At 37.6% G+C, this 19,056-nt stretch overlaps 1 long non-coding RNA gene across 3 annotated transcripts in view; it reads left to right on the top strand.

The window, feature by feature from the left end:
• LOC102069412 (uncharacterized) overlaps positions 1-19,056 on the top strand; it is a 61,057-nt gene that overhangs the window by 15,209 nt on the left and 26,792 nt on the right. For all 3 annotated transcript variants that reach the window (XR_012581392.1, XR_001332715.3, XR_001332716.3), the window contains exon 2: positions 14,733-14,845. This is a non-coding gene — a long non-coding RNA (uncharacterized LOC102069412). The remainder of the gene's footprint in view (positions 1-14,732; positions 14,846-19,056) is intronic.

Raw genomic sequence — 19,056 nt, forward strand, 5'->3', positions numbered from 1 at the left:
GCTGTGTTTCAGCTAACAAAACCTGCCTAGAGGATAGGGGCTACTATATTTAATAAACAGAAAGGGCAAAGAAAGATGTGTCCAGATTTATGGAATTGAATGAATTCCTGTGTGACAAACTGGATAAGCTCCCAGCAAAGCAGGGTTGAAGGCTAGCTCCATCAGTTGGAAATTCTTTTAAAATCTGTGAAGATCATACAGACTGTTAAGGCAGTGGATTACATGCATTGAACAGAGTCACTTCTGGCTGATTACATCAGGGAAGCTACTGAATTCCCTAAATTCAGGATGAGAACTATAAAACGAAAGATTGGAATAGAGATGGCAAACTTTGGTGATTTTAACTGTGTTCCACTGTTCTATCACCTTTAATAACTAAATCCTTAATACAGCAGTGACTATGTTCACTGATGACCATCTAAGTTTTACAGAGCTAAGAGAAGTGTTTGCTTCATTTGGCAGTACTTCCATCAATTCTTTTCAAGTAATTCTGGTTGAGTATTCATTCAGCACAGATTTATGCAAGCTATAGCAGACAGCCTGTGTCAGAAAGTCTTCAGAGTGTGTTAGTCTAATTCAAGTACTCTGTATAGAAAGGCATTGCTTTTGAGTACTCAAAACTTATTCATTTAATTCCTTAGGTTGGCAGGCACAAAACACACAATACTTTTCAGTTTGTAATCCATCTGCAACACCTGAATTACTACAAGCTCTTGTCATACACGGAAGAGAAAAAGGGATGCTGAGAAAAGGAATTTAAGGAAACCGAAGTCCTAAACCGAGTCTTTCTGAAAGCATTTTAAAAATTTATTTTAGTTCTGTGCCCTTAAGCCATGAATGTCTTAAAACATGCAAGATCTATGCTTACAAAGAACTAAAATTCTGTCTTCTAGAATTTAGGAAGTTTGCTAAAACTTGTTGCTTCTATGTAAGTATTTTGTACTAGTGGAAAGTTGGACTTCTCAGACAAGATCCAGAATTGCAGTTGGTTCTACTCAAGATCAATTTCACTTAAGACGTAGCAAGAGAAATTTGAAGACATAGCAAGCCTTTCCCAGGGAGATAAAATTGATTTTAATGCTTTACTTCAAGATAGACTGTGGTGGCCCAGCTAGACCATATGAAATTGATCCTCAATTAGATTAGCAGTACATCCATTTAAAATGGCAGCGATACAATACCTGATAGAGCTCTTGTTGTTACATCAATTCTCTAATTTACAAAAATGTGTGGGACATTAATGCTAATTTTTAGTTCTTATATGGCATAAGGAGCATTTATTTCCTAGATCATTGTACTCCATCATTTTGTCCCGACCTATGATGTTTAAATTCAAAAGCTAAAGCAGATGCCTTCACAGTCCCATCCTTCTTTAGGGGAGAACAGTGTCTTAGCAGTTTGACCTAAGTTTCAGTACTAAGAGAAAACTCAAGTGAGTTTATTTAATTTATCCATTCTTTTTGGATATCACTTAGATTCCACATTAAAAGAAAGTAATGGGTGCTCCTAAAGTGAAATCTCACAGTGGCAGTCTGAGTTCTATGATCTGAGTTTGATTATTTGTAACTCATGTTTAGCCTTACAGCCTAAGTGCACTGTGATTCAAATAACTAAATTCCAATTTAAATCTCCTCTCTTTTCAGTAATCTAACTCAGAAATTTGTGCACTGCAGATATTTGATATCTCACTCTCTCTCCATCTTGCTAACTCAATCTTGTTTTCCACATATAAATGGCAAGCTGCCAATTAGGGAAGTACACATGCTGCAATGCAAAGGAAAATAAGTAGATATGTCTGTATGTATTAACTACAAGTCAGAGTATTGTCTAGTGCAGCTGGAGTGAAAAACACTCCAAAAAAGCTAATTACAACTCCAGTCTTTATTATTATAAGCAAAAGCTTTTGTGAGATAGGGTTACAGTCCTCACTGCAGTTTATTCCTTGTTTTTAAGTCTTTGTTATTCTTTTTCCACTGATTCAAACTCTTGAAAATAAAATTGCCTCAAAGCTATTAAAACAATAACAAAAATCTTAAAACAAGGCAATTTATAAAACTATGGTGCAAAGAATAAAATTCTCCTCATTCATTTCATCACCTTTATGGTCTTATAGTTGCTGTTATCCACATGTAGAACACAATTCCAACATAAATGCCAGAATGACAATTAAACAAAACCTATTAATGTAGGTTGAAACATTTTTATTAGCTTCCTTAAGGGAAAACCAAGCTACTGGTAAAGGGTTCATATGGGCTCCTGTTCCAGATTCGGAATGATGTAATATGAGAAACTCCTCTTTGTTTATTCCCTGATTCCCGAGCTGTGAGAAGCTGTGTTAGGATTATTCCCTTTATTCATTCCACTATAAACCAAAGCAGACCATCTTTTGGACACTGCTATAGAGTAACAGAGAAATCCAGGTAGTTCTGTATGGCATATGATACACAGAGTTATATATCACCCTCAAACAGCAGTAATTTAGATCAGATACTGAAGTTAGCAAACTTAAAACCCCCCATATTATCTCTTTCCTCTCTGTACTTACTGCACATGTTCTGCAAGTATATTGAACATCTATAAGCCTGCTAAAAAAAATAACTAATTATATTTTATTCATTCTCCTCTCTATTTAAGAAAAAGAGACTTAGCATAACTAAATTTTGTGGGCTCTGTAATCTCCACATGACTGTGCTGCATTTTCTCCTCATGAAATGCCTGGCATCTTCTTGTGCCACACTACTCAGCATAAGCTGCTTTTCTGTAATTCATAGGCCACTCCAGTACAGGGCTGTTGCCATTTTTCATTTCCAAAAGCAACTATATGAAGTGATAGAACTCTCAGAAATGGAAAAAACGTGTCCTACTTTTAACTTAACAGAAAATGGCATTTCATCTTATAGCCCTGCCAGTGCACTTGCTCGCAATGTGATGTGTCATGTAGGTTGAAGTGAATTTCTTTGCCTCAAGGATCAAGTGCCACTTCTCACCAAAAACGTAAGAAGATTTCACTTCATGTTTGACTCCTTATTCACAAGTACTGCAGTCTTTGAATATCGGCTTTTCTGTCAAGCTGGAGGATGGTGATTCATAAAGTTAAACTTCATGTGGCGTGGTACCATTTTAAAAGAAAACTCCTTCAGAAAATATTTCCAGGGATTAGAAGGGAATTTATAGTCAAAAAACAGACACACTGACTCCAAAATAGCTGTTTCACATTTAGCAGTAAACTCACTATTTGAGACAGATCTCCTCATTCTTCCCAAATTTCACTGAAATTCAAAGTAGAACAGGACTAGTTTTGAACTCAAAGTTTTGTGGGCTGGAAAAAGTGAGTTTTCTGCTTACCTGTGGTCATGAAATATTTATCAGTTTCCCAGTTAAAAGAGCAATGAATGGTATACAGTGATTCATTTCTTTATGTGAAGGACTTGGTATAAATTAGCAACCTAGCATTCAGTGGTCACATGTATTCAACATATTGAGTAATGCTACTTTATCTCACCCTCATACAAGCACAACAACGTGGCCTCCCACTAAGTTATTTAGTGCTTAATGTAGTGGGCCAGAAGTACCTCAAAGTTGTTTGGCATAATTAACAGCTCAAGATAGAATTAAGTACAAAATTTGTGAGGAAATTTGCAAGCAATCTTATGTGCAACAGTACCAGCCTAAAAAATTTCTAATAAAAAGTTTTTAGTCCATTTTGGACAAGTGCATCTACTTATCCCAACTTTTCCAATTAAATATCGAATGAAACCATCTAATAAAACATAACAATGCCCTAAGATCAGTCCCTCAGATAAAGTATATTCATCACAATCCCAGATCCAAAGCTAACTTTCAGGTGTTTTAATAGAGAATTGCAATTGCTATGAGTTATGCAAATTTATTCAGGGGAGGGCAAGGATGGCTTTTGGACTTTGATTAGTGCAGTTTGAGGGGGAAGAGGAAAATAAATGAGATTCAGCTGTTTTTAAAAATAATTCTGCTGCCAGAAGATTCCACCATCACAAAACAGGTGACACCTGTAACAAGCCAGAGAAGATAAAGACCTTTCCTTTCTCTTATGACCACAGCTAAGCAAATGTGCAGCTGACAAAGGTCCCTGAGACCCTTCTGCTGGGCTTCAAAACCTTCATCATGGTAGATGAGAATGTTAAAGAGATGCTTCTCTCTCTGAGAAACATCTTCAGCCTTTATCAAAGTTACTGCAGACTTCCATTTTCCAAGCCATACTAGTGTGGTATTTGATACTGATTGTAGAGGATTTCTCATGGAGAAAACTCCATGTTCCACAGGAATTCAGCAGAAGAGCCTTTTAGCACAGCCTTCATCTTCCATTTTAAAGCTATGAAGAGGGCAAGGCTTACACATAAAAAGAAATTTTAAAAAGGAGGGGGTAATGTTTCAAAGGGTCTTCAAAGATTTGACTGTTTGAGTTGCGGAATTAATAAAAAATAAAATTCAAAACCTTTAAGCATTTTGAGCTACCATCAAATTTAGGGCAAATCCCTTAAGAGAAATTTGTCATTGTGAATCATGTGCTGGACTTGCTTTTGTTGGTTTCTAACACCAGGAAGTTGCCTCCCAAGTTGAAATACTGCTTTGTTTATTGCAGTATCATAAAAAAATACTATCCAACAAAAGATGTAGTTATTTCTTTACAAAGACAATACCGTTCAATTAGAAAGGTTTATATGATTAAAAGAGAGACACACAAATATTTAACAAATATCTATCTTCCTTTGTCAAGTGGAAGCCAAGTACATGGCAGCATGCTTGGGATTAGAAGGTGGAGGATAACTAAAATTTCTTCTTTCAATGGAGTCTAATAAGGTTAGAGATCTCCAGATTAAAAACGACAACAACCCCTACAAAAGCCTCTCCAAAAAACAAAGCCAAACATCACTAAAATCTTAATGCACACAGCTTTATATACTTCAAATCATCTTGGTACTTTAGGCTGTTGATTTTTTCCTTACATGAATTCTTACAAAAGGTTCTCAACACATTTTAAGGCAGAAGGATCCATGTAACCCTTCAGTTTTCAAGAAATGAATATGCAAGTCTGCATTTAGTGATTAAAAGGAAAAATTGTTTTAACAGTCAATCCAAAAGTATAACAAAAGGAACACAAAGGATGTCTCAGTTCACCAAGTGAGCTGCTTGTCTTTGCACAGGGAAATTTTGTCTAGAAGCATTCAAAATGCAGAGTCAAAGCACTCCTTTGCTACGTCAGAACTCAGCGTCATGAGGCAAAATGTTTTTGCTGGATAGAGAGCAATTTAAAAGTTTTCCCCCTAGTTGAAAAGCACTAACATGTGCTGTTGAAACCTCTTCAATGAACCAACACCACTGGCCAGGCTGTAGTGTCTGCACAGCAGCGGCACCGCCCAGGCCATGCACTGCTGGGCTGCCTTTGCCAGTGCACCTTGTGGTGGAGGAACAAACAAAAGCCAAATGGTTTCAGCCAGCCAGAACCACCCCCAGAGTGTCCCAGCCACAGCCTCACTGCAGGTGAGAAGCAGGTCGAAACTCTGAAAGTGAAACAAGATGGAGAAGAAGCTTTGACAAGTACAACCTGCCCTAACTTGCAGACAAGAAGCATTTGAATGTAAATATCTATAGATGCTCATTTAATTAGTAAAATGAAGGATTGTATGACATACTACTTCAAAAAAACAACTCACTGCATACACCAAAATACTATTTGGCATATTATATACTTATGAAACAATTTGGCCATCTCTGTCCCTCTTCCTATGATGACTTCAGGGAGGAGCTACTTTACAGAGCCTGGCAAAAAAAGGGTGAAAGTTGTTTAACAGAACTCCCTTCCTGTACCATAAATGAAGGCTTCTACTACACCTATGTCAATAATACAGTCTAGTAAAAAACAAGAATTTTAAAAAAAGTAAAAGCACTGGATACTTAAAAGAATAGTGCTTGTTCTTTATGAGAATAGGAAATTACCTCCTTTCAGGGGAAAAGCAGTGGAAGAGCAAAGTATCACTCTTTTTTATTCTACGTCCTTATATGCTTTACCATAAAAACCCCAAAAATACATTTAACTGGTTACATTATATTTAGGTCACCTGGGAGAAATAATGCTTCTGGAAAGGTGCAGTTCATGGTAGCTAAAAAATCCTTCACAAGAACATTCAGGTAAACAAATAAAAATCCTGTTTCGTACTCTCATATTCCTATCTCCTGGTTTTTCAAAAAGATACAGGTAGCTGTGTCTAAAGGAGTGAGAACATGAGGCACATTGATTTAGTGAGTCTGAACTTAAACTAGGGCATCGAGAAATAATAGCTGCAGGTATTCCCTTACTTCTCTGCTGCCAAAAAAATGCAACTCTACTATTTCTTCCTCTGATTACAGTGGTGCATTTGAGTTTCTAATGGCTAAAGAGGGCATTACGGGATTTTTTTTTTTCAGTTACTGTTCTGGGTAAAGCAAAAGTTTTAACTTCCAGAATGTGCAGGTGAAGTACTGAACAATTTCTCTCCATTTCTGACTCCCAATACTGATGTCACAATAGTGAGAGCACAGTGAAGACTCTCAGGGACTTTCCCCTCCTTCTGAACCCCTTGTAGTATGCATGACAGAAAGACTTGGGAGAGCCAGGAGGCCTCTCACTATACAGCATCACTGAATTAATGCAGCAGTAGGTGTCTGCCCCTTTCAAAGATGTTTTCTAATGTTAGCAGGTGTCTTCTGTTCCCTGTTATACAAAGAAGAAACTGAAAGTCTAAACTTCTTTTTTAATTGAATCTCTGAAGTGAACCCCTCTGAAAATTGAATGCCTGAACTCACATATCCTGTTGGCTATCCATGGGTTTTATTACCTGATGGCAGTTCAGAACACTTTTTCTATTTCACTTCTGTTCTGCTCCCTGACAGCCTGGGGAGCTTTTGCACACAGTAGGCCAAACTTTCCGAGAGGCAGCCAATAGCAGCCATGCTGAAAGGAAATTTGGGGCAAATTCTTTAAGTCTTAATCCATCTGCTCGCTTCTACTTTAACACCTTCACAGTAATTTACAGTATTTTTACCCATACAATCTTTATTTAATTTTAAGAGGAGGATGAATAGGCATATCCTCTTTAAATTGTATGCCAAAGTAAGCCTATTGCTCAAAAGAAATAAGCAGAGCTTCCCAACTTCTATGAATTAAAGGGATTTTCAAACACTTCCTACGGTAAATGTGCAGCACCACAAAAATGTGTTCTTAACATATTTAAATAATGGTATGGAATGTAATTAAAAACTTTTACATTTGAAGCTGAATGAAAATTCACTTTCCTGTACTATTTTCTAGTTAGGTTTCTTATAAGGAGCCTTCTGTTCAATCAGAAATAAATCTTTAAAGTAGAAAATATGGAGAAGGGATGAATCAGGTCCAATCACAAGCACACACATAAAGGAAAGTATGCTAAAAGTAATTAAAAATCCTAGAGGACAAGAAAAAATATTGTATTAAAAGGTGAGGTATAATCAGGGTACCTGCAGTTACTTTGAGCCTTGCAGCTTTAACAGAGCAGGGTTTAGATAATGCCCTATTAAAGAGTCTTCATTCTTTTGGAAAAGGGCACAAGATGATCCTTACAATACCACATAAAGTAAACAGGAAATCTAGATAATAACATGGAAACTGCGAGTGATCAAGAGTTCCACTTGGGAAATATGTACTATAAGACTAAAGATAGCAAAATGTTGCCACCAATACCTAATCTTGTTAGAACTGTAGCTTTTCATATCAGCACCTTTCAGATTAAACTGAGGTTATATCAGGAATCTTACTCTACATTGGTCTAGTATTTCCTATAGTCATTAATCTCTCTGAAATATGCATTTAAACAACCTACATGTACCAGTGCACACAGCGCTGGTAATACATAATCTGACAATTCAAAGAATTTAAACTGTTCACTGATGGATCACCTTTCTTTCTAAAAGAAGCACCCTAAACATGGAAATTTCCACCTTTTTTATGCAAAACCACACCAAAAACTGAATACAAAGATCAGGCTCAATATAAGAATATTTTTTGGGATATGACTTGAAGATACTCAAGTTTGGTATTAAAGAGACTTGTGTATTGTTTCCTTTTTAATTAGAAAAATTTCTAACCCTATATGCTGCACATAACCAATCTAGACACGTGATTTTCAAAGGTCCAAAATAAATGAAAAAGTAATGCCATTTTATTCACAGCTTTGCTGTATAGGGTAACTTTTTCATGGCAAAGAAAATGCCATTTCCAAAACAAACTTTATTGGGAGCTCATGAGTGGTTACGGCTCTGAGCTAGGGAAAAAACTTGATAAAATACCTTATAGTGCCCTGAAAGTGCAGCTTCAACAGTTGTCTCTGGCTTTTCCCTGTTACAATAGGCATTTAAAGTGACATCTGAGCTATTTATTTTCAGTAAGAAGCCAAGCACTTGTGTCAAGTAGCACCACATTCCACAGGTTGTCTCATTTAAAAGCTGTAAGTCTAGCTAGATATTGGCATGCATGATTCAAAGGGACAGAACTCAGTACTTAGCAGGAGAGGGAAAGGCATTTAGAAGATAACAGAAGTCCAGTTATGAACTGTGGAAATATAGAGGAAAATGGGAGAAGCCTATGCTTAAGGTTATATGCATGTGCTCAAATATCTCACTTAATCAGTCAATAAAAAAAGAGTAACTGCCAGGAAACATTTTAACCTGACAAGGTATTGTAAACAACATGGTCCTCTTTTGGGATATAGTCTGTTGCTGTCATAGTACAAGCTACAGTCAGTGGAAGAAGTTATGGAATACAATGTTGGGGTGTCTTTGAATTTACTGAATTCCTTCCAAAATGCCTTATGGTGGACTATTTAGTATTCATCACCATGCTTCTGTGGAGTAACGGCTGTTAATCTTCTAAAATATACAGAAAAGGAAAAAACATCAGCTCTACAAACAAGCTTATTTTGTCCTATCTTGTCATTTTTAGCTGAAAGCCCAACAGCTCACCTACAGGGGGAAATAAAATAGCTAAAGCAGGAATTTACTGTCCAGTGTATCTAAGAATCAGTGAAACAAATTCACTTCTCTTTTCAAGGTCAGACAAACAGTCTGTATTACACAGTTGTATCATGTAGCCAGCATGCCAGACGATGAACCCATAATTCAACAAGCCCAGACTTAAGGTCCAGCACAAACAGAGTTAAATGTGCTTCCTAGTACTTCTGAATATTGCATTCAGTCACTGCTGCTCCCTAGGAAAACAACCAATCCCCCAGCCACAGAGACAGAAACCTCCTCCTTTTCCTGCACCTCCAACCTCCCCCACCAGGGTAACCCAAAAAACCAAAGAAATCAGAAGTATGGCAGGCAAGGGCAAGGCTGAATTTTTGTCTGTGCAATGTGGAGTTACTGAAATGTACTTAACAGCTCCGAGAGATAAACTGCACTGCTCTGGTTTTTACACGGGTACAGAAGAGATGAGGGTCTAACTCCCCTTTTTGTTGTTTAACTGATTTTAACAAGAGGAATTGGGAGGGGGAGAGAAGGGTTTCCAACTACTTTCTGAAAAGGTATCTTTGAAGGGAAAATGCAGTCTTCAAAAAGGAAGAAAATGGAAAGCTTTTCCTCAGTTTCCTTTCATTTCTTATCTTCCTAAAATACATATATACAGTTTGTTCCAGGAAATGTCTGAAATACCTTCTGGTAGCTTTTACATAAACATGAAAATCTCCTTTTGAGTTCAAAGAATTTCAAATAATGACAGGGGAAGAGTTCTTGGACTGTAACACGGATGTAAACAAAGGTCACGAATCACTCTCAATAATTACAATGCATTATCATTACTTTTTGACTTTAGTCTGCTATCACATAACTGAATTAGACATGAGCAAAGCTCTACTGTGCCTCCAGAGCAATCTTTTGCTGTACACTAAAACCAACAGACCCCAGCTACATTTCTCAGCCAGGAGCTAATGTTTCTGGGTACATGTTACTGTTGCTGTTTCATTTGTCAGTAAAGCCTTATTTACTTGCTTCCTGTTATTAATTATGGGAAACAGGATCTCTTCAAACTGTAGGAGAGGGTCTTTCAACTCCTGTCTAGACTTTTCAAGACAAAATATTGATGAGCCCTTTAATGTTTGTGCAGTGACACAATCTGAGCATAAAAACCCCCATCGTTACCTCAAACAGCTTAAGGCTCCTTATCACACGTTCACAAAAAAAAATCCTTTAAATCACTCGGGCTCACATCCTTATTGTTAGTCACTGAAGTAAGGTTTCCTTTCATAGTTGGATACTTTCTTCATCTGTCACACTGATTAATTAACAGCTCACAGTATGAGCCCTGAGCTTAAATAGCCTACTGAAACGAGGAGGAGAGATCAACTTTAATATTCCATAAAAAGCTGAAGAGGAAAAATGCTTTCCTTACTATGAAGGGATCTGTCTTCTAATAATAAAAAAATTAACTAATTTCTGTTCAGTTACATTACATAAGGAGATGAAAGCACCCAGCTTCCGAAGGGAGATTGCAGGAAAGGATTAGGACAGAGGTTGGAGAAGACTTAAGCATTTTAAATTAAACTGTTGGTCGGAAACAACCAAGTCTCGAACACCAGTGAAATTATTTTCATCATCATTAAGAAAAGCCAGTTTATCAACTCATAATGAGCAAATCTATAAAAACACAGTACCATTGCCTGTAAAGATCTATGGGGAAAAGGCATGCAATTACATGAAATGGAGAGCTGCTAAAACCTTAAAGCTAAAGCTGGTTTTAGCCAAAGCATTTGTTGTTCTCTCACACACACCTCTTCCCCAAACTGTTACAGTCTGGCAATTATTTCAGGAGTTTGACTTTCAACAACTGCAAGTTCTCCCCCTTTTTAAGCCCCTCCAGTACTGCTGAGTGGGCAAAAATTACAGATGCAAGAAAAGCTGACAAATGAGTGCAAGGCCCCTCCTCTCCAGTGCCTCGACAGTCAGAGCCCCTGCCAAAACATGCCTGAAAGCTAGCGAGGAGACAAAGACACAAAGATTCCATTTTTTCAGGGAAAGTAGATTTCATGTAGAAAGTACTAGGGCGAAGAATAGCACACGGGAACACTTGTAATCTCAAAAGCAGAGCAGGAATGAATGTTTCAAGAAAAAGTGAAATTACATATGCTTATTGAGTAAGCTCAACAAATGCTATTTGATACACAGCTGTCTTTAAACTGCTAAGTGCTACAGGGGGTAGGAGAGGGAAAGCTCCCATAAAGACAGGAAAAGATTTTCAGTCATGGAGAACCCTCAGTTTAACACGATTCAAACTAAGAGTTCATGGCTGTTCCTCTAAATCATCTCCTGATAATGCTGTAGTACACAACCAAAACAAAGTCAATCCAGTTTTTTAGCTCAAATCTGTTCAACTATGTTTACTACTAAAAGATGCTTCACCCAGGGTGTTGTTAATAAAGTTGCAATGAGTTTAAAAGCCTGGCACATAGGCACATCCATGTTTTCAAGCTTTTCATAACAAGTTTACTACCTTCATGGTGCTCCTCACTGAGCTGGAACAGGTCGGCCTCTGAGCAGGGGGAGCAGCAGTGAGGTGAATGCAGGCAAGCAGAGCAGGAGAAAAAGCAACAATAGGATTTCTTCTTGAAACTAGTCAAAGCTGGGGGAAAAGTCCAATTTATGGTGGGGAAGATTTGGGACAACTCAAGATTCTCACTAATTTAAAAATAAAAAAGGATATTCACAACTGCATATAAGATTAGAAACTATTGTTTTTAGTGTGATTCCAGTCCTTTAGGACTCAGTGGCAAAAGAAACTACTTATGTTAAAAATAACATAACCTCCCACCAGATGGGCAGTTTAGGAAGTAGAGGTGTAAAATGGAGTTTTTAGGCATCAGAAAGATTTTCAGAATGCTTCCAGCTCTGATAATTAGTGCTCATCAACATCTAGCATTCTTACAAACTCTCCACTTGTAATATATTTTGTCTTATGGGAGGCTGCTTCTACAGAGGCACTCAAATTCAGCCCAAGTCCTCCAGTCTTGCAGTAGAACACTAATGCAGTATAAACAGAACATAGAAAGTGTTACATAATAAACATTCTGAAAATGTGAATAACACCCTGAATCGACAGGTTTGTGACTGAGGATAAACAACTGCTGAGAACACTCTCTAAAGACCCTCAAGGTCCCTCTGCCTTGCAGGAAGAGCCATGGGCAGAGAGCTCAGCTCTCTGCTGGGTTCACCCTCATGCTCCCCTTCCTTCAGCCCATGAGAATGTGGCACATTTCTGACTCTGAGCCCCAGTGCTGCCTCTCTTGCCTTCTGCTCGTGAAGACTGCTCTGCCAAAAGACTTAAGAAAGGGCTGGTAATCCTTTGACTAACTAATGAATCCCCTTCAGGATATCAACACTGATTGTTACACAAGGACTGGGGACGGTCCAGAACTATTTATTAAAAAACATCCCAAACCAAAACCCAACCCTATTCTCCACATTACATCTCAGGTGAAGTACCAGGAACACCAGAAAACTTGAACACTGCCCATTGAGTTACAAATCCACATTATTTTTAATGAAATTTCTTTATATTCCTTTAGTTGATCCCTCTATCCTCTCACTTGGTAAGTCTAGGCATATTCTAACACTTCATAGCCAGTCAGTATCTAAATTATTTTGAGGGTTTTTATGCATTTTACCATCCAACCATCACTCAGCCCCTCCTAAATGCATTGTTGTGTCCATTTGGTCTCCATTCTCAACCAGACCAAACCACCATTTTCATTTTGTTACTACAGAGAGATCGTAGATGCTATCTTACTGCAGAGATGAATAAAAGTCTGCGTCTCCCAGTCAGATACACCTACTGCCACTTTTCCCTCGCTTCAAATTCTCACCAACTAAATCCCAAACTCTTCCCCTACCCCACCACCCTGAAAGTAGAACTGCTGTACTTGTACACATGAATCAAGAATAATATGACTGCCTGATTTCCAGGAATATTCCAAGATAAAAAGAGATTTACTTCTGAGGTCAGATTCTAGAAATGCTAAGAGAAGAGCTATATAGAAAAAAAGAGGGCTGCAGTTAATGACCTAGGTAGGAGAAAGAGCAGAGAATGAAATAAGATTTATGAACAGTTACAAACATGCTTTATCTTATACAGAGGGTAAACTCATTCTTCAGAGTATCATTACAAAGTAATCTTCACAGACAAAACTCAGGTTATAATCAGATTATAGAAAGAGTGCAGCAGTGAAAAATATTATCACTTGATTTCACACATGTTCTGTCACTCACCTAACACTATTCCTATCTAAATACTTTTAAAGATTACTTGAAAAACAAATGTTAACATTATTTCAACCAATAGAAGCTATTGAAAGTCAACATGAAATCTTGCATCTATGTCTAATGTCTGCCATTGCCACAGAGCTCATTTTAACGGCCTCACGTCCAGGCAGTGTGTGGCACTGGGCTTGAAAAGGAAGGAGACTTATATTTTCCTTGGCACTGGTACAGCATAGGTCCTTAGCATGAAATTTATTAGCATTAATGGGCATTGTGTAATTAAAGCACTGTGCTTTAATGCCCTGAGGGGTGATGGAGCTTTTTTCATGTCCTATAAAACAGACAAATATAAAATGTGAGACTTTTTAAAGCAATTCAAAGAATTCAAACATGCATGCTCCCCCATTAACCATAATAGAGGAGGCGTAGCTGAACAAGATGGATCCGAAATTCTCAAAATGTCTTCCATGAAACCACAAGATGGTTAATACTAGACACCAGGTTTTTTGAGAACATGCTATGTAATTACAGTATTTTGCAAGGCCACAAGTTCTTCAAAAAGTAACCATTAGACCACTAAAAAGTATAGATTTGAAAAAAAAATTTCCAGATTTAATATACTGTACTTAGTACTAAACCTGTTTAAAGGAGTCCAATTTAATAAAGTGGCTTTGAGAAGCAACTCAAATATTTGTTACTTGAGCCCTGGCATTTTCTTTCCTGAATGCCAAGAATTTAGACGGCTTTGAGAATCCCATTACCTAACCTGCTGCACTTCAGTGACAGGGGAAGCATTTATGTAGTTCCTCATATGCTTTTGAATATCACAGGCTGAGATTGGAATAATATTCAGAGCTACTAAAAAACTGCAGGAGTAGTGCAGGTTTCATTAGGATTGATGCATGTCAGCAGTAAAGGTCAGACTGTTACCTGGACCTGCATTTCAGTAGTTAAGCAGGATTAATTTTTTGTAAGAGATAAAAACCAACATACACAGGTCTAGTATTTGATTTTTCAGAAACTCATCTTGCCAACACTTATCTGTAGTACTGCAAAATAATCTTGGAGCTCATTTTCTAACAATTTTTTATTGTATCATATGTCTGAATGATCCTACATGAACAGCAAACCCGAACAGCATGGAAAAAACACCAGTGATGTAACTTTTTATGATGTTTAAACTATTGAAAATATAAGGATTACTGACAGTATTGTGTCACATCTCAATATTCTGAATAATCAAATTGCACATAGAGCTGGCTTGAAGTAAAACATTTTATCTAAAGAACAAGTTAGTATAGATTCTACAAAATCGCTAAGACCTTTACAGTGACACTAGTGATTTTTCCTAGGGGAATGTCAAGATCAATTATTGGCTGATCTATTGGACATATCCTGAGGTATCCAACAAAATTCTTTATTTCTTTACCTTCTAGACAAATCACCACAGTGATACAGACCAGCAATGAAGAGAGCTGAGGGCAATTTGACCAACATCATCCGTGCTGTGTCCCCAGAAATCGACGACACACGTGATCGGGTCTCCAAGGTACATCCCAGACCCAAGTTGCTGTGCCATTCAATTAGTAAATTTTTAAAACAAGACCTTTTCTTCAATTACATTAAGATAATGGCAGCAGGGAGGACTATTACCTTCCATCGAGGAGCCTGCCTTCCCAAATGCTGTTGTTTATTAACACATCATTAACAATGTGCCACCTCAGCCAAATGTGGTCCCAGGTACAAAGTAAAGATCATTACAGAACTCCACCACCTGCCTCATTTGAGCAAATCAAGTAAGTACATCTGAATCACCGACTGCACAAAAATATTCAAATGCTACTTTTCATCCTCAGCTTTGTGCCTTTTTTGCCCAGCTCATAAACCTTCTTCTGAGGCATCAACAGAACCTTGTAGGGACAGAGTTAAACAGAGAAGTTCTCGAAACTAAATCATTTTTCTTTTCAAAAGAACAGGACCCCAGGTAAATGATGCCTTTTAATACGGCACATGAAAATTTCAATTATGGAAATCATTATTCTAGGCATTATGTGCCATTTTATATTCCCAGCAGGATGTTTTTCATCTCATCAAGAGTTTCCAAGGCTGTTTAGTGCTCCTGTATATGCAAAACACATTTAAGGGCCCCCAAGAAGATCTGTTAATTAAAAAGTCTAGTCAAGTGGTCAGACAGATTGGAACTTGAGGATTATAGGTAAGAGGGATGAAATGAAGGCTTGGAAATTACAATTTCTCTTTCTGTGGTAGCAGCCAAAGCAGCTGTTATAAACTGGGCAAATTAAAGACGTGGCTGACTAAGCCAGCAGTCTGGAAACAAGACATTGCAAAAACATAACAGCAAGTCATCTGCACCCCACTTTTAAAAAGCCAAAAGTGCTGACCATTTCTTTTTTACTCTCTTCCTGTTATTCTGATCTGTCACAAATATCCTCCAGCTGGTACCCTTCCAGCCCTTGTTCACCAGTTCTAGTTTCCCACCCCCATCTTAGGGAGTTAGTAGGAATTCCCAGGACTGTGGCAAGTGCTTCATAGTGGGAGTAGTCAGCAAACAGAAAAGGACATGTTTAAAAGAAGAGCAGGTGAAATAACAGAGTTGAAGTTCTGTTTTTACATGAACAACTCTCATATAAAAAAAAAATACTAGTCTTCTCATACTGAACAATATTGATCACTCCTTGAGAGCTGTTTCATCTGCCCAGTACAGTCAGCATCTAGCTACAGAAAGGTCTCCATTTAGAAAGCCAGATTGCCACCATATTTTCCAGATACATTTATTAAGTGTCTTGTAATTTACTATTTTCAAGGGGAAAAAAACCCTAACAATCCAACCCTTTTTCTTTCTACATTTTCTGGTGTGTTTTCATAAATAGTCTTAAAAGGGCTAAAAATAGTTTTTGCCATGAGCTAATGAGGCTATGCATATTTTTTCCATATCAGAAAGTGATGAAGGATCTATAAATACGTTACTTAAAGACCCCAAAAACCATCCCAGAACAACCCTTTTTCTTTTCTCAACAGCAGATACAGACTTCCTTTTAGAAGCAGAATAAACATTAGTTGCTTTGTTTAGACAGCTTTTAGGTCAGTGTTGCCAAGCTAGAATTTGTCTCAATTTATATTAACATAAACCTGTGGCCTATTTTTGATCTCATTTTATACATCATGAATGACTACCTCCCAATCTATTTCCTCTATGCTTATTTGTATTCAAGACAAACTCATCATTTCAGATGTGTGGTAGATGAATTTTTAAGTGTTGCCATTTCAATACTACACTAACGATGCTGTTAATAATATTGTTGCATTGAAACATTGCATCTGATTTGAGGCACACTCAAGCCCTTTGCAAACAATTATTCATTAAATACATTTGAAAACTGTTTATGAGATTCATACCATAAATCTTTAACAGACACAAAATTGATACAGGCAAGCTGAGTACTCCATTTTTTATCAGAAATTAGTTTTAGGTGGCATGGGGCCTTTGTCTGATGTTTTTACCTGAAAAAAATCAATTGCCATTTTGCATTTTCATACAAGTCTAAGAGCATGAGAGAACAGAAGAAGAATTCTAAAGGTTAAACCTCATATTCAGCACAGCCTCTCCCCCACCCCTCTGTTATAGTGGGGATTTGAGGAGGTTCTTTACATCTCCTCCCACACAGTTTCTCTGCTTCATAAGCAGAAAGCAGCTGCTGGTTCTTTCAAGTCTAGTGGTTAGTTGACATTTACCAATAGTTTATGGTTTTCATTCTACCTTAGCAAGAAAAAGGGCTAGAATATCAGCTTTAAAGAGTGAATACTAAATCTTTATATTTCTAATCCCCTCCCCACCCCAAACAGGAGGTGCCTGCAGCCAAGATCTTTGGTGGGCCTAAAGGAAGGGGCAAAAACAATCTGTGAACCAGCACAGAGAGTAGGACCAATGGGTCCTGGCTTTACTGTTAAAATTCTTTCCCCTGGAAAACACCTCCATGCAATTCTTGACCAGTAGTGCTGATTTAATTTCCCTTTCTATCCCACTTTCTAAAAAACTACTGTGTACAGGTTTGGTTGCTTGACAAACAATATATGACTTGACAAACAATATATGACTTGACAAACTTGTCAGCATTATTTAGAAACTGCCATAAAAAGAAAGAAAAATCTTGCATTTATACCTAGGATATGATGGTAGAAATGGGAGTAATGAGAAAGGTCTATGATATATCACAGAAAACGCTATTTTCCAGAGCAGGGAGAAAAAACCCAGCTCAAACATATAAAGAAAGATATTATGTCCTGCAAACACTGCCTAGCACACACTTGTGAAAGGTTACCCCCCACAGTTTAACTCCCCCTTCCAGGCACTAGCACACGGGCTGTGACACAGTCCTGATGTCTAACCTCACTCCCAGAAAAATGCACCGATATGGCTTTGTTTCAGGTTTTTCTTTCTGACATTTGTCTTGAAAATAATGAAAATTATCATTTGTTAAATATATGAAATTAATATAGCAAAATACAGATGAAAAATAGTACTGTTCTGGCCACTGTTTCAACAGTGGAAGGCTCTTGCTAAAATAATTTTCAGATTTCCAGGTTTTTGAACTCATAATAAACAAAATGTGGCCAGAGATGGCTCTCCTTTAGGGCAAGTTTATACTCAGAGGAATCAGGAAAACAGAGGTGATCTGATAAGCAAAATTCCCCTCAAATCAGAAGGTTAAAAATGCCATACTTGTAGTTGTTAACAACCTGCTAAAAGCCCCAGAAAACCTAAACTCAGAAGTCAGCTGGTAAGACTGTGTTCATTTCATGGACTTTTTCAGAGCAGAAATACAGAGTAAAAGAACCTTTTATCTGATAATATATACTAACAAAGAATTTTAAAGAGGTAACATTAACAGGATTGCTGTAGATGCAAAAAGGAACTTGGAACATGCACTTACTGCATGGCTCCAAACTTTACCTAATGTGTTTAAAGCCACAAAAGTAAACTATCCCAGACAGCTCAGCACGCAGAAAGTGCAAGAAAATGCTGTACTGTTTTTTCCAGGTGTAGGTCAGGACCTTTGAAGATATTTATCATTGAACTGGGTTTCTTCTTCCTAAATCAAGGCTTCCATGACCGAACATTGTAGAGGCAGTTATAAAAGCCATACTGGCTCCCAACATCTGCAGGAACTCTGCAGTGCAGCAGTTTGCTGCACACGTGTTAAACAGGCAGCACTAAAAACTATAAAAACAGGTCAAAGCAAAATAAAAAAGTACTTGAAATGAAGAATTTTACATCGATAGCAGGAAGAAAACATGGAGACAACCTTTTCTGCAGGTCAGCAAGCTAAAAGTAGCAAGGGAAAAAGCAGTTTGCAGCAATCCACACACAATAGGTCTTGGGCATTACTTCTTTTTATCATGTATTGCACCTACAGGGCACTGGATTTTTCTAAACAGCAACCAAAGCATACTTTCAAGTCCATCCAACAAACATCTGAATGAATGACATAGACTGAAATATTTCAAAGAGATCAAACATACACCAATGGCTACCTCTTGTTCCCTCGAATTAAAAGTGAAGAGCAGCTTATCTGGCAAGCAGAACCTAATTTTAAAATATCTTTTCTAAAGAATAAAGGAGAAAAGCACCAATCTTTAGGCAAGGTGGGAAATCAGATGGAGATGGACTGCAGTGTCTGTTTCTTTTTGCAAAATAGTGATTCAGAAGCACATTCAAAACCACATTTAAGTGGTAAACAT

Source organism: Zonotrichia albicollis, chromosome 8, assembly GCF_047830755.1.
Source record: "Zonotrichia albicollis isolate bZonAlb1 chromosome 8, bZonAlb1.hap1, whole genome shotgun sequence".
Lineage (NCBI taxonomy): Eukaryota > Metazoa > Chordata > Aves > Passeriformes > Passerellidae > Zonotrichia > Zonotrichia albicollis.